The 25,135-nt window shown below is 36.8% G+C and overlaps 1 protein-coding gene across 1 annotated transcript in view; it reads right to left on the bottom strand.

Annotated features, from left to right (window-relative positions):
• The window catches only part of LOC108670693, a 61,537-nt gene that overhangs the window by 30,402 nt on the left and 6,000 nt on the right, over positions 1-25,135 (bottom strand). The window contains exon 2 of the mRNA XM_018158180.2: positions 11,415-11,453. The gene's annotated coding sequence lies outside the window, so the exon portion shown is untranslated. The remainder of the gene's footprint in view (positions 1-11,414; positions 11,454-25,135) is intronic.

The following is a 25,135-nucleotide window of genomic DNA, read 5'->3' on the forward strand; positions in this document are numbered from 1 at the left end:
CATTAATCATGAAAGCTTTCTGCATTCACAAATGAACTAATACATTTATATTTCTTAGCAATAAGAACGACAAAATAATTAGTTTATATAGCCATATTACGAGTACTTCATTGTTCTATTGCACGAGTTTTCAATTATCCCTACAGCCTAGAGACAAGCACAAAAATATATAAAACAATTAAAACACACTTTGACAAATAAATGGATCATATTGACCAAATAGTGACATTTTTTTTACCCACAGCACCAGTAGAGAGTGGCCGCAGCACTGATAGGCCCTTTTGCTGGGCCTATCTAGTCTAGTATGACCCGCAACACGGCAAATAAAGCATCGCTAGTTGGACAAAGCCTCACTCATTCATCTGAGTGCATGCAAACCTAAATTTTGATTTCTTACATATAAATTAAACCATAATTATTATCATTTGGCTGGACGACATAGGCCTAAATTTATAGAAAAAAGCCTTGCCGTCTCAAGTTTATCAATGTTAGTCGTGTATCCAATTAATAGAGAACAAAGTTTTCAGGTCTCAAAGGCGTGATCGTTTCAATGACAAATAAATTAGCTCATTTAAATTAAGGCCTAACGAAATTCAAGGATTCATTCAATGCTCGCAACGACAATTTTTCTATGGTGTTTTCCCGGTAGGATCGACCTCATTGATCTGCATGTCATACAACCAGAATTTCAAGTCTGCAAGTCTAATGTTTAGATAACAGTTAATCAATGGCCATAATCAGGGAAAATGTTGGTAATAATGGGAATAATATCAGGGAGACTACGATACTTTAAATATAGATGCAATGTTATATGTTTCTATGGTGGTTATCCTATGGTTGTCCTATACGACTGACGATAGCTGAGGCCCTCATCATTAAGGAGAGGACTCCGGCTATCAACCTTCAAACCACCGGCTTCGTCAGAACTTTGAGATTGTTTTCCGAGTAGTTTTTGCGCTTGTAAAATCTTCCTGTAGTATCACATTACCGAAATTTTAGCATCATTTGAATGGTATCCAATTTACTTGATTTCGTACATATGTCAACCAAAATTTCGTTACTCAATGCGTCTTTAACTTGAAAATGAATGTTGTACATTTGAAACGTCGTTCAATATTAAAAATGTCTATCGGTAATTCAATTTTCAATCTTCCAACACCTACGAATAATTTAGTACGACTTTTGAAAAGAAAAAACTAACATGAAGCTAATAAATAACACTAATTCTCTGGTCTTTGACAAAACTTGCTTAAGAGAAGAAATTCTGCCAGCCTACACTAAAATTAGAAAATGTAAACAGTGTCGTGCAATGCTGTCACAAATTCGCTATAAATCTTATAAATTCAATTAATTTCAGAAGCCCCTGTTCTCCGCATACTAAGAGCAAGCACAGCAAACATTTTCACCTACTCCTGCAAAGGAGTGCAATTAAAGTGAGCAAATATACACAATGACATGCAATAGCGTCAGCGTCTCAATAGAGGCAATAAAACCTCTCAAAATAAGGCAATAATAGCACGCTAAAAAAGCTGGCATTTTGCGCCGCGGTCGCAACAAGGACCGCTGATTGCAAGGCTGCGGCGCCGCGGCTCTCGCACGTGACCGGTGTTGCTGAACCGGCGGGAGGCGGAGAGTGCAGCAGACGTCGCGCAGTCTTGAGTAACGACGCTGGCGACGTTGATGAAATATTGAGGAACGTCGGCGTTGATGAAATCTTGAGGAACGTCGACGTTGATGAAATCTTGAGGAACGTCGACGATGGCGACGTTGATGAAATATTGAGGAACGTCGACGCTGGCGACGTTGATGAAATATTGAGGAACGTCGACGTTGGCGACGTTGATGAAATATTAAGGAACGTCGACGTTGGCGACGTTGATGAAATATTAAGGAACGTCGACGTTGGCGACGTTGATGAAATATTAAGGAACGTCGGCTTTGGCGACGTTGGTGAAATATTGGGGAACGTCGGCGTTGATGGAATCTTGGGGAACGTCTACGTTGATAAAATATTGAGGAGCGTCGGCATTGATGAAATCTTGAAAAACGTCGTTGATGTTGTAAGGTTGCAAATTATATTTAAGTAGGCGCCGATTAGAAGCGCTCGGCAGGATAGATAGACTGGGCCTTATATAGACCAGTAGTTTCTGAGCAGCCCTCCGTGAACAAACCATTTCTAGGCAGTGTTGACGATAACCATCGCGCCTTCAGCTACTTTAATTGGTTTCTAGTCAAGTTGCCTGCCTGTATTGGTACGGTGTTCCATTCAATCAAATTAAGTAATACAATAAAATCTGCTATTCATATTTGTTATAGTGTCTATTAAGCGATAATATTGCGATTCCATAATCAACGTGCTTAAATAATTAAACTCAGTCAGTTCTCAAGTATTATTATTTTCCATGTTTAGGGTTGAGGATCTCCAGTGGACTGGACTTGAGATTGATCTCTTCAACTTCACTCTTCTACTCACGTGTTTACCACGTATTCAGAGAAGGGCCGCTATAATTGTTATGTGTCCGTAATCGCAGGTCTTGCGTGTGGAAGTGTATAGTGTTCTCTAATAGTGTAAATTTTGCCTGTTGTTCTTGTTCAATTAAATTGTTGTGTTCATTAACTTTTGAAGTACCGGCGTGAGTTGAAACGAACCCGATGAAGGACAGCCATGCGATCTAGCGGAACATCGATAAATCTTGACGAACGCCGACGCAAATTCTCAGTAACATTCCGAGTGATATCGACGCTACAAGGTTGCAGCTATAAAATCTCTCGGCAATAAAAACAGGTGTATTTCTCTAAATTTGTTATAATTTAAAAATATTTAAAATACATCTTCTTATGACAAGAATATCTGTTCCTAAAAACAGGTAAATCATTGTTTACGTCATTAGCAATACTTATAAATTTTCCACGTTATTTTTATCATTTGATTTCTAGTTACCGAACTTTTTACCGTAAATGACCTTCACGAAAATGTTTCAAAAAAGAAAGCAACGGCCCAGCAGGACGGCTGGGCAGAGCCAACACAAGTCGACTTATTTCCGTGAAGCTCTTAAGAGAACCAGGATGATATCGCGCCAAGATTGCCATCACGGCGTGACGGACGATTTAGCGATTGTCGCTCTTGAGATTGCATCATCAATCATTGTGAAACGAGGGCATAAAACGTGGTGACCGGCAGCCATGATGCAGGTGATGCAGGCAAGGTCATAATGAAGCTGCCAGCAATGCTGCAATGAAGCTGCCATAATGCTGTACTGATACAGGTAACTGTGTAATGAAGCTTCCAGCAATGCTGTGCTGATGCAGGTAACTGTGTAATGAAGCTGCCAGTAATGCTGTAATGAAGCTTCCAGCAATGCTGTGCTGATGCAGGTAACTGTGTAATGAAGCTTCCAGCAATGCTGTGCTGATGCAGGTAACTGTGTAATGAAGCTGCCAGTAATGCTGTAATGAAGCTTCCAGTAATGCTGTGCTGACGCAAGTAACTGTAATGGAGCTGCCAGTAATGCTGTAATGAAGCTGCCAGTAATGCTGTGCTGACGCAAGTAACTGTAATGAAGCTGCCAGTAATGCTGTAATGAAGCTGCCATAGTAATGCTGTAATGAAGCTTCCTGCAATGCTGTGCTGATGCAAGTACTTGTGTAATGAAGCTGCCAGTAATTCTGTAATGAAGCTTCCTGCAATGTTGTACTGATGCAAGTAACTGTGTAATGAAGCTGCCAGTAATGCTGTAATGAAGCTGCCAGTAATGCTGTGCTGATGCAAGTACCTGTGTAATGAAGCTGCCAGTAATGCTGTAATGATGCAGGTAACTGTGTAATGAAGCTGCCAGTAATGCTGTGCTGATGCAGGTAATGATGAAATGATGCAAGTAACTGTGTAATGATGAAGCAGACAAGGCTGCAATATGACGATGCCAGTGATGTTGTGCTGAAACAAATAATTCTGGAAGAATAATGATGCCGGCAAGGTTGTGATGAAGGTACCAGCAATGCTGTGCTGATGCAAGTAATGCTAGAATGATGATGCAAATAGAGCTATAATTGTTCTGCCAGCATTACTCCTAAGGTATTTTCTAACGCCTCTACCATTACTGCAGAGATGACGTATGCTTCGTGTATGAATGTCATCTGGAATATAGTGAGGATGATGGTAGTTTTAATATAAAGATATTAATAAAAATATTATGAGCAATATGACTGTATACCGCAAGCAGTGGGATATAGTCATTAATACTGCAGAAACATCCGTAATGATGACACCGGTGATGCATTAATGATACTTGCGCCATGCCTGTTGCGATGATGCCTTCAACGTTGCACCATAGAATTTCACTCGCTTGAGCACCACACCGCACCACAGCAGATCACTTGAGCACCACACCGCACCACAGCAGACTGCTTCACTTGAGCACTATACCGCACCACTGCAGATCACTTGAGCACCACACCGCACCACAGCAGATCACTTGAGCACCACACCGCACCACAGCAGACTGCTTGAGCACTATACCGCACCACTGCAGATCACTTGAGCACCACACCGCACCACAGCAGATCCCTTGAGCACCACACCGCACCACAGCAGATCCCTTGAGCACCACACCGCACCACAGCAGATCACTTGAGCACCACACCGCACCACAGCAGATCACTTGAGCACCACACCGCACCACAGCAGAAAAGAACCCTCACAATACCGATGAAGCCAATAAACTATTACCATAAATGCCTAAGACTTTCCATCTTTATGCGCCTCAACTGACAGCCCATTGATATTCCCCTATTTAATTTAGTGAAGTTTCAAGACCACAATAGGGCACGAGTCCTAATATCTCACCGCATCACTAAACTCATGTAAAAATATCCAATTTAAAGACTTGTTCCTGAAGATTTTTCCCCCGCGGATCCCAACAAAGTTCTTATCGAATTTCGGGACCGAATTGAGGCTCCCTTCCCAACGTTTCCCAAGTTTGTGATCCCAACGTGAAAGATCGAGCGCACTTGAGTCGCTTCCGATCAGGGTTGGCAATGATTAAATCAAAATGATTAAATCATGTGATTAAATCACTTGATTTTTTTATAAAAAAATCATGATTTTTTTGATTTTTTCGATTTTTTTGATTTTTTTGATTTTTTCATATATTTAAATATATTAAGTGGCAGTCTTTAATTTATACTGAGGTATTTTTATTCATGGTTTAGTATAAATGTACTATGAATGACAAATTGGTATATAAACTTGTTACCTTTAGTGTGTATTAGGTTCCAATAAATTGAATGTTTTTGGTACAGAGGTACCAAGTGTGCAATATATTGTACGTAGATAGCAGCTTCGCTAATTCTTATAAGGCTATAAGTAGTCTTTAACTATTTGACTATTTGTTATATATTGATTACAATATACAATTTAAATGTGTTAGCTAGCTTATACAGGGTGGGGCAGAACTGATTGAACAGTTTTGATGCAAAATAAAAGAGTAATGGAGGTACATAAAGAAGAAAGTTTNATTTAAAGATATTTAACGATGCGTATTTGAAGATTTAAAGATATTTAACGATGCGTATTTGAAGATTTAAAGATATTTAACGATGCGTATTTGAAGATTTAAAGATATTTAACGATGCGTATTTGAAGATTTAAAGATATTTAACGATGCGTATTTGAAGATTTAAAGATATTTAACGATGCGTATTTAAAGATTTAAAGATATTTAACGATGCGTATTTGAAGATTTAAAGATATTTAACGATGCGTATTTGAAGATTTAAAGATATTTAACGATGCGTATTTAAAGATTTAAAGATATTTAACGATGCATATTTGAAGATTTAAAGATATTTAACGATGCGTATTTGAAGATTTAAATATACTTAACGATGCGTATTTGAAGATTTAAAGATACGTATTTCACGGTGCGTATTTGAAGATTTAAAGATATTTGACGATGCGTCTGTGAAGATGCTAAATTTGAAACAAAATCTATTAATTTAGTCAAAGAGATTCGAATAGTACAACCTAGCCTTTAACTCCCGCGAATATTCACACGTTCGACGTGAATATTGCGTTCGGCGTTCATTCCCATTGGAATTCAATTCCTGCTTACATTTACCATTTTAAAGGCTTAGTATTACCTGCTGCCAAGAAAATTTGTGTTTCTAATTCCAGAGCTGAAGCTCACGTCGGACGAGACTATTCCTGTTGATTTCGCCGTTCCCAGATGATGCTGCACTGATGCTGCAATATATTGTCCAGATATTGATGTACATATTACCAAGTTCTTGGTCCTCGTGACTTAATTTCAACAGGAAAAAGAGTATTTCAGGGTGATACGAACATAAAGCGTGTCACTATTCAGACATTATGACCCACTCATTTTTCAGGCTGTTCACATCAAGTATTCGGAGTGAATTGCTTACATGCAAGGAAAGCAAAAAAATATATACGAGTCTGTGACATCGCGTTTGTCAACATTGATTAGCAGTGGTTAGTATGTATCACAGCTACACTAGTCTTAGGTATGAGAGACGTAAGACGTCGGAAAATAAATTCAAACATCAAAGAACATCTAACGATAATTACTGAATTATACTATGCAACGTTCTCGGTCATAAACTATAAGAATATAAATATATTCTAAACGTCAATGTCACATTGCGCCGCATAGGTAACAGCATGACGTGAAACATAGAGAAGTTTAACGCTTTCCAGGAAACATTATTTTATTATTATTTTATATTATACTACATACGTAAATTAACGCTTCACATTCGAAGCCTCACACGTTTAGAATACATGCATGTTCAATAAACATTAACACAAACTGAGAAAAATTAATAGAACATGTTTTCTAAATAATGACATACTTTCTGCACGTAGAACAGATACGTCCCTTTGCCTGGCCAAATTGAGTCAAGATGAACCACAAAATTTTAAAAACAACATCGAAATTTTGACAAAGTTTCACTTATTCTTCAGAGTGAGCACTGGGCACATTAAAACGTACATTGCCGCCTGAAATGCCACGCATACATCATTTTATGTTTGGTATGTTTTATGTGTGTATTTACCTTCACATAACATCAATCAGGCCGCCGTTTACAGTCTCGAGTTGTTCGAGCGCGCTGTTTAGACACAACCAAGTCTTGTCGGAGGCCAGCCCCATTGTACAGGGGTAATTAAGTCACTCAAGTCAGCATTGAAGTTGAGGAAGACTTTCCAGACCACAGAAGTCTTTAGAAAGTTGACGAGCGCCTCTCAAGTTACGCAAGAAGTTCTAGGCGGGAGGCTATTTTTTCGCGACTATAAATCAGCTTATAAGCGCAGGCCGCTCGATGGAGTTTGACTCTGCAATATTGGCTACCGAGACCGGCAATGGGATTTGTGGAGCTCGGTTATTGACTAGATATACCTACGGAGTAAAGCTAAACTAAATTAATTATACAGTCAAAACGTTGAACGCAAATTATTTCACGACGTTTTCTTGTAATTTTTTACGTGCGTGTTACACCGTATATCTATTTTAATAGGTTAGAATTTTTCATGCCTCTTTTGATGCTTCAGAAATGCTGCCAATGATCTTTAAGATATCAAGTTAAGCAAATTAATATAGGATAGATGATGAGCACTCAAAACGGCATTATTGTCAGGGTTCTTAATATATTCAGTCAATATTCGAGCAAAAACTCCAGCAGCTAATAAGGTGAAATAAATACTAGCTTTCAGTTAACAATATAATAGTTGCCAAGGACCATTGCGATCATGTAAGTTGCAATAGCCGGCATCTCGCAATTTGATAGTTACAAGGTTATTCACGTGTGTTGCCAATACAAGTATTTTCCAGGATTATATATGACGTTACTGACTTGTACACGAAGTTGCCGCCAGTGATTGGCTGACGGAATTACGAATTCGTAACTATTATAGTACGGCCAATTCGTCGCTATTATAGTACGGCCTATTCGTAAATGTTATCGATACGGCCAATTCGTAACTATCATCGCTGTTACGGCCAGGGCCAATTCTTCACTATTATCGCCAGTACGGCCAATTCTTCACTATTATCGCCAGTACGGTCAATTCTTCACTATTATCGCTAGTACAAGTACGGCCAATTCTTCACTATTATCGCCAGTACGGCCAATTCTTCACTATTATCGCCAGTACGGCCAATTCTTCACTGTTATCAATAGTACGGCCAATTCGTCACTATTAACGCTAGTACGGCCACTGGAATGCATTATATGTGCAGGGAACGTCGTTGATGCGACCGTTGACGTTCCTGCAATTCTGCGCTTATCGCGTCTCGTCTGCAAGCCCCGCGTGTTATGCAGTCAAACTTGTAACGAAAAAATCATGAATAAACATGTAACGAAAAAATTCATGATTAAATACACGAAGAGAGATTCGGGAGTTAGATTGGACATTTTGGTAGGTTCGGCTGATTTTATGGAAAAATATGGTAAATGCAATTTAAGTATTAGTAATAATAAATAAATAATATAAAATAATCAAGCATTTCTTCTTATAATTTGTGCTATAAATTTTATTTACACGCAGCCATACATGGAAGTAGGGAATTCATATTAGTTAATTGGGGCACATTCGGCCTAATTAAAACGTTAAAAAAAACGACCAAAAATCATGTATTTCATTTAATATCAAAATACCAGATCCGAAAAAAACATTGTAAATCGTTCAAAATGAATATAGTCAGCGTTGATAAATTTTTCCAAGACTGAATTCCAAAGGAAATTAATAAAGCAATGTCATCAAAAGTTCAACGCTTACGAAGCCTGGAGCAACAAGGACTGATGTTGCCATGCCGACATAATTGCTTCACAGCCACAGGCCACGATTAAAGTGAACAATTTCAATAGGAGTTTCATCAGAGCCTTGAGCGAGAGTTGTGCAACAAACACATGCAAGATATAACGCATGAAAATTATGGACGTGGTATAGGTGGCCACTCGTCATTCGGTGAATTTTACTAGGGTTATTGCCGATGACGTCGCAACAGACAGCACTTAAGTCGCCGGCCTTCAATGGAAACTATCAATTTTACACTCCAAACTGAACCAAATCTTTCTAGCGATCGAAAAACCTTTTTAGTTCTTATGAGGCAATCGAACCCTAAAAATGGCACTTCTGACCAGTATTATGCACTACTGGTAGTGCACACTGGACGCAGAGTGGAGTTGAGATTTTTGTTTCCATTTGTCCTGCAGTGATTTTGCTAGACCCAAAGCGCTTCGAAATCTCTTATAATCTTACATGTTTATAAGATTATCCATAAACAATTCGTATGCCTAATGTAAACAAAATATATATAATATGCACATATTATTTCATGGAATAAAACCAATGCTAACTTTGATGATAAGAAAATGAAAAAAAAATCTGAAAAAGTTTAGAAATATTGTTGCGTTGAAAGCATGGAGCGGAGCGCAATAGACATTGTAAATACAAATGTATGTTGTATATATATGTAGTGAATATGGATGTAGTGTATATTGTATATTCAGTACAAGCAAAAGTCTATAGTAAATTCAATATGAACAGAAGCTTCGGTTGACGCGAGCCAAGCATAACCAGCCCACATTATCCTGGTCGTAATTCTGATAGCGGGGGCTCGGCATGCAGCGTCGACCAGCTGTTGTGGCTTCCAGACAAAAACCTGTCCTCTCGCAGGCAAAATTACTAATACAACAAATAATATAACCTTGAAATTTTGATAGTATTTCTTTACATTTTTTGGAATGTCTGTTATTGCCGAAATCTTGGATATAAATTAGTAATCGAACATATGGTTAAATTATGCTCAATACATTTGTCGGCAACAAAAATTTTAGACTTGAAATTAAGAAATTTCGATCATTATTCTCTTCTTACCATTTCTAAAATTTTAATCCACTTTTTTAACACAGATAACGCATGCAGAGCAGTTTTTCAAAATAATCAACGAATTAATTGAATTTATACCAGAAAAGGAAATTATTTCAACAATCAAACATGTAGAAAAAAGTTGCATGAGCATATACAGGCATAAAAATATTTCAACGAATAAATAATTCACGGTATAATTTTGAAATTTTAATATTTTACGGTTTTGAGCCAAGGTATTCATTATTCTAAGTAACCCTGTGAAAAATGCCGTGAAATTCATGCGTACAAAATGAAAAAAAAAAAAGAATAAATAAAATCCTCCGTGCACTCAGTACAAAATCCTAAAAAAGAAGAGCAAAAAATCCTCGGTGCACTTGGAACAAAATGCAAAAATGAATCCTCGGTGTTGAGGTAATGCGGCTTCGAAAGAACAAGCCTGTGTTGATGAGAGCTAATTTGTGCCGCTAAATCCCATTCCATTTTACTCGGCATCAGCCAGAGGCTCAGGCCCTGCCGCTGCCAACGAAAACGGTGCAAAGACCGCGTAAAATGCGGCCCCGGAGCTAACGGCATAGCATCACATGGAATCATAAGAGGCAGTGCACTTGGGCATCACAGGGAGAGGCAGTGCACTTGGGCATCACAGGGAGAGCCAGTGCACTTGAGCATCACAGGCAGAGGCAGTGCACTGGGCATCACGGGGAGAGGCAGTGCACTTGGCATCACAGGGAGAGGCAGTGCACTTGGGCATCACAGGGAGAGGCAGTGCACTTGCGCATCACAGGGAGAGGCAGTGCACTTGGGCATCACATATAGCCAACCATGCGCTGTATTAACCCTCTACCGCCCTAGTTCACTCTCCGAGAACATAACTTTCAACTTGAATTATATGTAAACTATTAAGTATAGCAACCTGAGGACGTTTGTACGCAACAGAGAACATTTTAGAGTTGTCGTACGTGGCGGCAACCATCAGTGCAAGTCATTTTGCGCTCATTAGAACGTATCCTTTTTGGGAAGTAGGCTTGTGACAACATTGCTCCGGCTACTCATGTCAGGCGGTAGAGGGTTGAAGACTCAGGCAAGTGTGTCTGGTTTTTATTATTGAGTTCAAGTTACACCAACTTATGTAATTTTTTTCGAAAACGATCAAAGTTTCAGCTACAAGATTGATGTGTTATTGTAAATTATGAAATTTGATAAGCTACGAAACTGATTCAAGTGTATCAAAATATATTTGAATCCCAGTGGAAAATTTTACACTGAATGATGAGCATGAAAAGAAGAGATGACGTCACAAAACGAGAAATTCAGTAGCATAAGTTCACGCTTTGTTTGCCGTCTGACGTTGATGAATATTGCTAAATATTACGAAATAAAATTTCTCTATATAATACAGTTCTTTCAAAAAATAATTCCTTTCAAACAGAATTTTTCCTAAAAAGGCAGACATTAAAATTCGCGCACAGCGACGGAGGGAAACACAATATGGAAAATTCGTCAAAAAAAGAGCCTCTCCACTTACCTTGATTTACGCAAAGTAGTCTGCTGATGGTACGCGCCTCTGAAAAGTAAAAAGGTTTCGATAAACCAAGATTTTTCATTAGACTTTCGTACCCTAAAAACTTGAATAAAATTCTGAGTAAAAGTGCAAGAGTTTCGGGCATGCAAACAAATTTAAGCTCGGTTTACTCCCTGGCCTAATTTTTCCCTTCTAACTAAGTTTTGCTCTTCTCGCTGTTGAATAACACGCGGCTCAAAAATTTCCCGGCGCGAGATCTTGCTTGAGAATTTTAGCAGTTTTCTCCACTTTGTTGTGTAAATGAAATATGCCCAAGGGGATAAACTCGGTGCAGTTGTAAAAGGTTGCTTGAAATATTCCAGGGTAGCTGTACTCGCTCTTAAGTAAAATATAAGGATTATTCCAATCTTGTTCCATAGCGCCTTAATTCTAGAGTTTGACTTTCTAAGTTCGTAAGTGAGTATTCGGTAAGTCATTTATTGTCAAAATATAAACGAGTGATGGAGGTTGTTATGACATTATGGATAAATAGAGAGCACCGTGTGTTAATTTGTTGATTGAATCAAGTATTTCTAATAACTCAGTATCAGTTAATAATGTCGGATTGGTTAATTCGAAAATAAATCAACAAGAACTTTTGATATATACTAGAAAACACTAGAAAACGTCAATCACTGCTGAACACTTGTATTGACCTTATTAATCACGGGTTATATGATTCAATGTCATTGCAAGGCAAAAATCATAAGCTCGATTACAGGCCGATGAGTTCAAAATGAACCAATTTAGTAAAATTAACCAACCACCGTTAAAATCTTTGGCGTTAAAATAGAACAACTTCCGTTGCATCTGCCGCCTAAAATGTGGAACATAAGATCCCTTGCGACCCATTTGGAAGAACGGAGCGCAAATGGCCTTCCGTTGTCCGCATTTGGAATCCTTCCGAAACCGGACGTCCGTCAGATCAAGTTGAGGGATTGGGTCGGTGGGGAATCGTTTTAGGAGGATCGAAGGAACCGAAGAAATGAAAATATGGCATGAAAGTTACCGGTAGATGAAGTACAGAAGAATGAAAGGGTAAAAAATTCCAAGAAGTATATCAGGTTGCAGAGAATGTAGAGTATGCCTAGTAAACCTACGCTAGACATCTATTTTTTCTTTATTATTCAAGATTAACACGAAGGATTTGAATTCTTTTTAGAGACTGATACCTATTGCTAACAAAAAACGGTAATCATAATTGCCAGAGCTATTCAAAGGGCGGATGCATTAAAAAAAGCAAAAGTTCTATACAAAATATAATAAATATAATCGCATGATTCAACCGTAACACTGAAAACTTTGAACAGTCAACGCGTGCAAAATCACCAAGAAACACACGAAGATCTTGCCAGAAACATGGCCCTGAATTCAGCGTTCGTCGCTTAGCACAATAATAAGAGTTCAGCACTGTGGGACTGAGGGGCGAATGTTGACACGCGAGTGGGCAATGTTGACATGAACGTGCATAATGTTGACAGACTGCTAAATTAGGAGAGACGAGTGTTGTGTGGCAACAATGACTTGGTTGACATGGCGAAGGGCGACTGCATGGGGAACTGACCGCTCGTTTGTGTGTAATAATGCGACGAAAAGTGGGCTAGGAAGCGTATAAGATGTTATTCAAACGCAAGTCTTAGTGCTATTATGTAAAGGAAAGTGGGAGTAAGCGTATAAGATGTTATTCAAACGCAAGTCTTAGTGTTATTATGTAAAGGAAAGTGGGCACGGAAGCGTATAAGATGTTATTCAAATGCACGTCTTAGTGTTATTATGTAAAGGAAAGTGGGCACGAAAGCGTATAAGATGTTATTCAAACGCACGTCTTAGTGTTATTATGTAAAGGAAAGACGGGAATTTAATGAATCAATTGTTGCGATGCCCAATATGAGACCGGGACGGCAGCGCGGGTGAAGCGACAATCTTGTTTCCATTATGACCCATGATTGTGTGCATTCTCCATGGGGCACACGAATCAAACTAAATTGCAATCTTTAAGTATTCATATGCATGGTCAAACTTTAATTACGTTTCACATAGGTACATAACGGATTTTCCAAAAATTTATTCTGGCCGAAAAAAAAAATTTAGAACGTCACATTTTTCAGTATTCGCGCTTCTCGAGAATTGTTACTCGTATTATGAAGCCCTTAAACTGTTCGTGAATCGCTACATATTTAAGGATATTTTGGAAACTGAATTGATCAGCCGATGAAACAGAAATTTTCATATATGTATTTCACCTAAAATTAAAGGGGAATGCATGTAAAAAAAGAGCTATGCTCAATATACGTGTATTTCTTCATATTGGTTATTAATATGTATCGGTTGGTATATCATGCATATATCCGGGAATAATTTTTTAAATAAAGTTGAATAACTCATAAACCAGTACATAAATAAATCAAATTAAAACTATATTTGACCTAAATAAGAAACTAATACACTAACAAATAAAAAATCTAAATAATAAGGAAACGATTAGAAGTTAAATTAATAACCCGAGAATAAATAGAAAAGAATTACAGTAGATGATGAATTGCAACTATAAAGGAAAAACAAGCAAAAAAGGCTATAAAAAGCGATTATATTAACAACCACTTCTACAAAACTCAACTGTATTATTAATATAATGTCTCTAAAAAGTACTGATGTAAAAAATATTACGTCTAAGAAAATATGAAGTGACAATGAATGAAATTAGAAGTCGCTCCCTCAGCGAAAATGCTCTGATTGTTAGTAGTTTAGTCGTGAATGTATAAAAAATATTACAAGATTTACGAATATTTCTCGTAGAATAATTTTACTGAAGATGAAGCAAGATGGAGCTGAAGCAAGTGTTGCCATCGTGCGTGCCGTGCCAGGTGATCAGTCATGTTGGTGAACATAAAAGAAGCAACGCTTCAGCCGCAGTGAAGCGAGGTCGATAAATGCCAACAAGACCTCCTCATCCATGCGTCATTAGAGGACAGATTCGCAGGAGCAACAATTTATCCTTTAATTTCGTTTTCCTCAACTTAAGAAGCTACTTCTTCCCTTTTTATATAATTGTAAACATTTGTACGTTTTATATTAACATTTATCCTTTAATTTCGTTTTCCTCAATTTAATATGCAACTTCTTCCCTTTTTATATAATTGTAAAAATATGTACGTTTTATATCAACATTTATCTCTGAATTTCGTTATAATCAATCCCAATAACTGCTTCTTTCCTGATTAAAGAATTGTAGAAATTTTGACGTTTTAGATTAACGTCATAGAATGTATATGTATACTATACAACATGAGTGATTCAATGATAATTTAATGACAGTTGCGAGCAGGGTTGGCGATTTTTTTTTTATTTTTTTTTTTTGTAAATCAAAAAAATCAAAAATCACTGATTTTTTTTATTTTTTCATGATTTTTTGATTTATTTGATTTTTTTATTTTTTCAGCTTTTTTGTCTTTTTGAAGTGTTACTTTTTATGTTGCAATTAGCTTACTAACAATAACAGTATATGGATCATAATGGATGGCTAAAAAGGGCACTTATTGCCTTCAGTAATGGCCAACAGGCCAAGGTGGTGTTTACCACTTAGGGATTTTTTGGGTTAACTATTATTGATAAATCTATTCATTAGCTTTGTAAAGTTTGTATAGAGCAAGGTAATGAGCTAAATATTGACCATTTAACTGGCTTCAATATTCGAAAACACTTCAGGAATGCAGATCTTATAAACATTGAAGAGTCACGTAACAGATAGGTAGCTGATAGCACAGTGCACAGGACTATCAATAGATCTACTAGTTTTATGTCCTATAAATGTACCAGACTCTACCCTCTATACACACCGACTAGTAGTGACTGAGTGACTGACTGCACTGTTCCCATTTAATTAAGACCAATAAACCAATACTAAACATAAACTGAACGATAACCAAACAAACCTCATACGACTTGAAACGAGACTTAAGTTATGAGAAAAGCTAACACTATTTGAAATCAACATGTGCACAATTCAAATATTTTGTATCCATTCACTGCATTAATTTTTTTATATATATAGGTATATAGTCTTATAATTGTATACAATTGTTTTGTTTCTAGTTTTAAATTCACATATTTAGATTGAAATTAAATATTTTAATTAGAATAGTACTCGTATTAGGGTAGAAAATCTAATTGCCTAAAAAGTCAATACAATCTCAACCTCTCAATATACAGGGTGGGGCAGAACCAATTGAGCAGTTTTGAGGCAAAATAAAAGAGTAATAGAGGTAAATAAAGAAGAAAGTTTATTTTCCTTGAGGTTAGCATAACATACCATTTGGAATACTTATACGTTTTGAAAACAATATCTGGAAGATGGAGGCCGTTAGCTGCAACGCACTGTTGGAGTCGTTCTCAGAGAAGGGAGTAACTATGACAGTGAATTCCGATTGCTATGCTGCAATGTTGCAAAATTTCTTGCAGCCCATGATGGAAAATCTTGTTGAAAATGAAGCATTGGAGACGTGTGGTTCCAGCAGGATATGGCTACAGCTCACACAGCCCGAATGTCACTCAATGTTTTGAAACGCATGTTCCCAGACTCTGAAGGATGATTTACAGTGGCCTGCGAGGTCACCTGATTTGAGCATTTACGATTTCTTTCTTTGAGGACATCTAAAAGAAAGGGGTTCAGAAGTCACCCTCACACCCTACCACAGCTAAGGGACCGGATTATTGCAGCAGAGGTTATGGCCATACCTCGCCATTTGTGTGAACGTGCTGTAGGAAACTTCCGAGAACGACTCCAACAGTGTTATGCAGCTCCCAAACCCCATCTTCCTGATATTGTTTTCAAAACATAAGTATTTTAAATGGTATATTATGCTAATATTGAGGAAAATAAACTTTCTTCTTTATGTACCTCCATTACTCTTATTTTGCCTCAAAACTGTTCAATCAGTTCTGCCCCACCCTGTATAAGCTAGCTAACACATTTAAATTGTATATTGTAATCAATATATAACAAATAGTCAAATAGTTAAAGACTACCATACTTATAGCCTTATAAGAATTAGCTAATTAGCTAAGAATAAGATTAGCTGCAATAGCTAAGCTGTACAATGTATTGCACACTTGATGCCACTGTACCAAAAACATTCAATTTATTGGAAACTAATACACACTAAATGCAACAAGTTTATATACCAATTTGTCATTTATAGTACATTTAAACTAAACCATGAATAATAATACCTCAATATAAATTAAAGACTGCCACTCAGTTTATTCAAATATATGAAAAAATCAAAAAATCAAATAAATAAATAAAATACAAAAAATCATGATTTTTTAATAAAAAAATCAAGTGATTTAATCACATGATTCAATCATTTTGATTTAATCATTGCCAACCCTGATTGCGAGTGATTTAATGATAGATTTTAACGGTGGATTTCGATACTCACCAAATATGGAAGCATGAAAATACAAACATAATTGGCCGCTGCATGAACTTTTGACGCATACAATTAATTATCATATTTTAATTTTATTTATTTTAATTTTGCACCGGAGATATTTGTATGTTAAAACGTCAGCTCATCCATCGATTATTATAAAGGCGGTTATGTGGCCGAGTACTAAATTTTTATTAAAATGAAATTATTATATACTACTTAAAACCGGACGTAATTGGTGCTAATCTAATCATCGGCTAAATAACAGTTAACGTATTTCAATCCTTAGTATTTTGACTAATTATTACAAACGTTTCATACATTACCAAATATAGAGGAATATGAAAACGACGTAATTGACAGATTACCTCAACATTAATTAAGTTACATACGATCAAGTAATAGATTAAAAACGGAGTTATATTCTATCGTTTTTTCACAGCCTTCCATGCTTGTATATAAAACAGCTTAGCGTTCCAATGATTTTTCAAATCCACGCAGAAAAAATGTCGGACTAAATTATGCTGAAGCGAAAGTATCACTAGAAGGTTATAATTAGCTTAAATGATATTTTACTCAATAAACCATTTTATTGCCACAGTACAATTCGCTTTTTTCTGCAATCTCCATACTTTTAACCTTTATAATCTAAATATCTCGAAACGTCTTTTAGTTTTTACTTCTAATTGTTACATTTACTTCCATTTCCAGCTCCCCTCGCGCGTCTTCAACACACACCTTAAGATCTTCAAAGGAGCCTACAGGAAAAATAAGTAAACACACCAGCCTATTCGCCCACGCAGCCGCCGTTCAATAATCCATCACTAGACAATCGATGGTCGGGAACCTATGAACAAATTGCAGGCATTTCCATCGCACGTATCGATTGCTCCTTAGACTGCGCACACTCAAGGAAATAAGTAAGACTTTGTCCCGACACCGATGTTCATTTCGCGCTTGTATGCGTCATCCTGACTCAGTTTAGCACGGTATCATAGCTACGTCCGATCTCTGCTCGCGCTGTGGATAAGAAATTTTGTCTCTATTTGGATGATACGATCCATTTATTAGTGTGAGTGTAGTCGGAGACCACCAAACAGGTTCGGATGTTTTCGATAACGCGCTGCTCGCTTCCGGAAATTGGCGTCGATTGAGACAGATGTTCCGGCGATTATACTTCCGATGCTGCAGGATTTTGGTCGATTTCTAAGCCGAATAATGACGCTGAGTTTGTGGAGATTGTAGGAGGATCCGAGGTGGAGATTGTAGGATGATGCGATGTGGAGATTGTAGGATGATCCGATGTGGAGATTGTAGGATGATCTGATGTGGAGATTGTAGGATGATCCGATGTGGAGATTGTAGGATGATCCGAGGTGGAGATTGTAGGATGATCCGAGGTGGAGATTGTAGGATGATCAGATGTTGTGGCGGTCAAAGATTTGATGGAAATGCTGACTGAAGCTTAATGTATCATGAAATAAATCGTAATCTCGTTCAAGGTTTCTTTTACGAAAATTATGATGAAATTTGACTTCAGTGGAAAGTTTGACATCAGTTGTTGGCTGCATCGTAATTCATGTGGTCATAAAGTTATTTTATGACGAAAAATCATTATGACCCAATCAAATTTCACGTTTTCTCAGAAAAAAATTAGGATGAAATTTTACCTCGATCAGGAGTTTGATAGACTTGACTCGATTTTATGAGAATATTCTTATGATCTTTTGATAACTTTTCACGGGAAGTTATAAACTTACGACACAAATTAGGCCATACTAAGGTTTTGACTCTACTAAGATTCGAATTAAATTTTTTATGAAGCGAACATAACCAGTAAGTTTGACTATAGGTACTTTCAAATGCAAATTGGTACTTGAAATTGTGTGTGTGTCAGGGGGCGAAGTATCCTATAATTATAAGTATAATTATCGGTTTATAAGTAAACTTATAATTACTATAAATAGCCACTTATCGCGGACAAGTGTGATTGAGTAGTTCCTACAACTAACAACAAGTACTTCACATTTCCTTTACTAGCGAGCCAGGAACTGCTCGTTAGTACTTGAAAGCGCAAGTCTCTGCCACTACGTACCACTGACAAGTATCATCAACAGCTAGCAAGTACCATCAACAGCTAGCAAGTACCATCAACAGCTAGCAAGTACCATCAACAGCTAGCAAGTACCATCAACAGCTAGCAAGTACCAGCAACAGCTAGCAAGTACCATCAACAGCTAGCAAGTACCAGCAACAGCTAGCAAGTACCATCAACAGCTAGCAAGTACCAGCAACAGCTAGCAAGTACCATCAACAGCTAGCAAGTACCAGCAACAGCTAGCAAGCACCATCAACAGCTAGCAAGTACCAGCAACAGCTAGCAAGTACCATCAACAGCTAACAAGTACCAGCAACAGCTAACAAGTATCATCAACAGCAAGCAAGTACCAGCAACAGCTAACAAGCACCATCAACAGCTAGCAAGTACCAGCAACAGCTAACAAGCACCATCAACAACTAGCAAGTACCAGCAAGTACCAAACTACATTCAAGTACCAGCATTTATGTCATAAGAGGAAGGATTATTTAAGAGCTGTTAATGACGCTCGCTGAGAGTGGCAGCCAATGATTGAGCTGACACGTCTCCGACAGCTCATTAGAGCCTGGCTCACACGTCACAAAGTTAAGTCAACATTCACCAAAAGCTCTCTATATTTTAATCAAAGCTCCATTATAAACCATAATATTAATCAGCTTAAATCCGATATTTGGAAGCCAAAAATTCCTCATATTTCAGTTAAAGATTATTTTTATTTATAGGCCAGAAATATCAATGAGCTTAAATCCGATATTTGTAAACCAAAAATTCCTCATATTTTAGTCAAAGCTTATTTATAGACCAGAAATGTCAATGAGCTTAAATCCGATAGTTGGAAACAAAAAGTTTGTAATAGCTCAGGCAAAGTTCATTCATAAACCCTGAATTGCGGTTAAGATTCGATATTTCCTATGAATTTTAAACTGATGCACTCCCAGTATTCAGTGTTCTTTAAATAAGTGCGATATTTGAAAATCTATGTACGTATGTGTTGCTGTAAGTGAAAGTGATACATCTACATGTGTATAGCTTAATACAACATTTGCAAGGAAAATACTCGGAAGAGTCGGATATCAAATAAGCTGAAAAAATTAGATCAGTACTTAGGAATATTTTGTTTGCCGCATACTATGATTAAAAACATACTTATCACACCAGATGTGTCGAATAAATCAGGAGTTTTTTTTATCTAATTATACGAGTTAATTACATTATGTTATAATGAAGTACGCCTATATATTTATCAGTATTTACACACAATTTCATTCAAATACAAGTAAAAATCCAACCTCAAATTCCAATTAAACCATAAATAAAAAAATATTCTATTAACCACACAACTTCTAGTTAGGCAACATTCACGATAATAAATATATATATAATATATCACGATATATATATATATAATAAATAAAACTCCCGCGGGATAAGTCTCGAAATTTTCAGGTTACACTGAAGATATCAAGTCATTTCCTGTATGAGGATCCAATTAGGCGCCTGAAAATGCTTCGTGTCCGTTTCCATTGGCGGGAGTCTCTTGCAAATTAGCCGCATAATTGACTTGGGCAGCCGTCTTTCAACGGTCACCATCAGCAGCCGTAAATAGCAGCTCTCACCATCAGCAGCCGTAAATAGCAGCTCTCACCATCAGCAGCCGTAAATAGCAGCTCTCACCATCAATAAGGAAGCCCAATATGGCGGCCATTATAATGTATTCTGAGATGATTTAATTCCACCTAGATTAAGCATTGAGCGTCTTGAATATCGAAGAAAACAGGCAATGGCTGCATGGGAGGCCGACCGGGCCGTATGGACCGAAATCATAAGGCATCATTACAGGATAGATTTCTATCGATGATAATTTAGCTTGTATAATAAGATCGCTATTATGCTGCACTCAGATGTAATTGTATTCTGATATAAAGATCATCTATTAATTAAAAGAGGAATCATTATAAAGTTTAATTATTGAAATATAACAGTATAGCGTGTAGTGTAAACAATGAAATTTCAGTGAAAAGTAATACCTTTTAGAGCTATTATGAAATTCATGAACCATTACTTTTACACTTGAATGCACTTCCTACAGTGCACATAATTTCAAAACTCAACCTGTTACTCGAGATTCTTTTACAACTTTTACATGTACATTCATGCTGCAATATAGCCTAGAAAAACAATTTGCAATTATAAATATAGTAATAATTTTCAGACATCAAAATCAATCCATTCGTCAACGTTTCAGAACACGTACATACTACAAGGGATTAAAAATTCTCACGCTGGGTGATTTCCATCAATGTTTCCAACCGCACTAAATGAAAATATTTCCTCCCAGATTGCATTTTGCGGCTTACATTTCCAGACAGAAATTAAAATTTTCAAGGGAAACGGCCAAATGCGCACTGAGAAGAGGGGATAGCGAGGCACTGCAGCGGACGTGACTTTCAATTTCAGGAAATTTTAATCACAAGTCTGCAAAATTTTAATTACATTTGAAAATGAACGAATAAATACGGCATTCCTGTTATCATGAGACGAGTTTTGAAATAAATTACTTTCACAAGTTTTTTTTTTATTCTTACAAGTTTTTTGAGGGATCTTTTTTCGATTCGCTAAATAATGCGATTTAATTTCTAAACTCGGTGACTAGACTTTTTCCAGTCGCGAAACCCAGCAAGCTAAAACTCACCCAAATTACGATGAACTACCACTCGTAAAACACGTGGATTACACGCGTAAACGAATAACTATTGAACTATCAGTCTGGAAACGCGTGAAAGCCTCGTGCATCCAAATTACAACTGAATTACTAACCCTGAAACACGCAAAATTCACGCGTAACCAAATCACAATTGCACTTCAATCCCAACGGCACGAATAAGTACGGCAGATCGCAATCCAATTACAATCCCGGCAACACCAGAAAGCAAGGCTCATCCAACACACGTCCTATTTTCAAGGAGCAATCCTCGATCGATGATTGGATGATAGGAGGTTTGAACTACGTAATCGATGATTGGATGATAGGAGACATGAACCAAATATGGGAGACAGCACAGGGCAATAAATTAGCTCCCCTTGAACCGATGCTCAATGATTATAAGAGAAGTGGTATGAACAGATCGATGATTGGATGATAGGAGGCTAGAACTGATCGTTGATTGGATGATAGGAGGCTAGAACAGATCGCTGATTGGATGATAGGAGACCTGAACCAAATATGGGAGTCAGCACAGGGCAATAAATTAGCTCCCCTGAACCGATGCTTCTCGCAGGGGGCGACAATTTCCGATCCCGCGAAGAAACTTCCGTTGCGCGTCGACTTTTGACTGTCGGCAGAGATAGAGCGAGCCGAACAACGTGCGTTCTAGGCTTGCAATATCCATGAATATCTTTAAATTATCCAAAAATTTCATAGAATACAAGAACAAATAACAGTGAAAATCAATATCTGTACGAAAGAAATAACAAGTAACAAGGAAATAACAAACGAAAACTACAATATCCATGCATATCTTTACATTCCCCAAATATTTTATAGAATACAATAACAAAGAGCAGTAAAAATGAAAATATGCACGAAAGAAATAACAAGTAACGATGAAATAACAAACGAAACATAAAAAAATTCACTGAAATTATCTCTGAAATAAATATACGTGACTTAATATTCCTCAAAGGTTAATATTGTTACGTGGCAACAACTGTGAAGGTATGGAAAGAAGAAAACTGCGTACCGTATATGCGTCTGTTTATATATTTGAAAATGATAACGAAATTATTAAAAGATTTCTATATTATTAGTAAACATCAGATCTCATAAAGTTGTGCATATATTGAATTATAGAAATTATCTTTGGTTTAGGTGTTGTTATATTCAGCTCGGTTTGAGAATGTACTCGCTTTTGGATGTGAAATTATATATAAAGTGTTAAAAATTTTTGGTTAGGTGGCTTCATAAATTTCAATTTTTTTAGACACAATTTTTTCGGATGCAACGGTGTGCTTATCTTAATAATAACAGGTTGAGGTTGATGCTGTAACATTTAAATACTAACCTGTTCGGAATTTTTTGTTTGACCAGAAACCTTAACAGTATATCCGAATTTTGACTGACGAACGCCCCACATACATGCACTCGGAAAAATGTGTGGGTAATAATTTCCAAGTACTGACACACTCTCTGCACGTAGCACTGATACGCCTCATTGTTGCAGTCAGGACGACTCACAGAAGAGCAAAAAATTCATCACTATTTGAACTAAATCTCAAAAATTTCTCTGAGCTTGTCTTGTAACAATCTAAGGACCTATAATGATGCTAGCAATCTACATATAAACGACGAGAAACTTCCCAACAAAACAATCAATAAACGGAAAGTAATTTTCAACGAAAAAATTAATAAACGACAAGTAACTTTCAACAAAAAAATATATAAGTGCCAAGTAACTTCCAAGAAACAAAGCTATAAACGACAATTAACTCTCAACAAAAAAATCAATATACGACAAGTAACCTTCAACAAAAAAATCTATAAACGATAAATAACTTTCAACGAAAAAAATAGATAAACAACAAATAACTTTCAACAAAAAAATCTCTAGACGACAATTAACTCTCAACAAAAAATCTATAACCGACAAGTAACTTTAAAAAAATCAATATACGACAAGTAACCTTCAACAAAAAATCTATAAACGATAAATAACTTTCAACACAAAAAATATATAAACGACAAAAACTTTCAACAAAAAATCTCTACACGATAATTAACTCTCAACAAAAAATCTATAACCGACAAGTAACTTTAAAAAAAATCTCGCCATGTCCATCTAATACAACAAGTAACTTTCAACAAAAAATCAATATACGACAAGTAACTTGTAACAAAAAAAGTAACATGTAACTAAGCTGCGAGATCCGCGGTCACGGTTATACCTGTGATCGGATCAGCAAATGTTGATTTTCTCACGGGACCGAACTTTTGGCCACGCCGCGCAACTTCGCTGACAAAGCCGTGTAATAAACCTCGCAATCTATAGTAAGACGTTCATTTTTTGTATACACACAGGCGTTCGTCTAGTAGTATGACATTTCATTTAGTGTTTTTAATAACATGGTCTATTTGCAAAGTAGGATATTTGCTCATCTAGGCATGTAGACTAGAGCAAAGAACCATGTCGTTCATAGTTTCAAATTTTTTCAAAGATAGAGTTCATCTCTATGTATTTTTTAGCGACGTCAAATATTATGCATTGTTTATAAAGATGTCTTTGTTTCATTCTAAAAAAAGGTATTTTCACATTTTTACAGACATGGATGAACACAAAAATTCTATTACTTTATTAGAAAGTCTTACCTTATTAAATAGTATAACAAAGCTACGAAGAGCTCCATTTATGAGAAAATGATCTGACAAAATGTTTTTATTTTTCAAAAAAGATGTTAATCCCATTGAAGGATTAGAAATTAAAAAAGAAGAAACTACTGGATATGTTTACCAAGTTGCATTTAAGTCATATATCAGGCGTTGATGCACAAATTAGTTTCTTCAAATTTCTTCGTAAATTGTCTCTTCGGGTCATTCAGACACAAATTATAAATTTTCAGATGTTAATAAAGTATCGGCGCAGCTCAATCTCCAGAGAACCTAACACCCGGAATCGTATCCGACTACAACTCACGATTACGGAGGTCTTTTCTGGGGGTTTTGATCTTCAGAAATAGAAAAGACTCCCAAGGAACGATGAGTGTAGACTCGGAAAAGTTTAAAGAGACGAAGAAAAAGACGCGTTTCAATATGGGCTTCTTTGAGACCAGGATCAAAAATTAAAGGAAAGAGACTGAAAAATTCCTTTCGGTGGGAAGAAATCCAGATGTGATCAGCGGAGCTTCGCAGGAATGGCAGGAATCAGCCGGTATTTCTGGAATCGCGGGTGACAAGATTTAGACGCGACGGTTTCTGAGACGAATTCCTGTTCTGGAATATAGGACGAAACATGGAATCCTGGATTCCGAACTTTGATGAGGTGTGTCGCCGAAATGTTAATAATCTCCTAGCTCTTAGGAGCTTGTTCTGAGCCTTGGAGCTTAATTCAACCAGATGCAGCTGAATAAAACTTATAAAATAAGCTTTAAAATTCATTCATGAA

This window comes from Hyalella azteca, unplaced genomic scaffold (genome assembly GCF_000764305.2).
Source record: "Hyalella azteca isolate HAZT.00-mixed unplaced genomic scaffold, Hazt_2.0.2 contig1513, whole genome shotgun sequence".
In the NCBI taxonomy this organism is placed as follows: Eukaryota; Metazoa; Arthropoda; class Malacostraca; order Amphipoda; family Hyalellidae; genus Hyalella; species Hyalella azteca.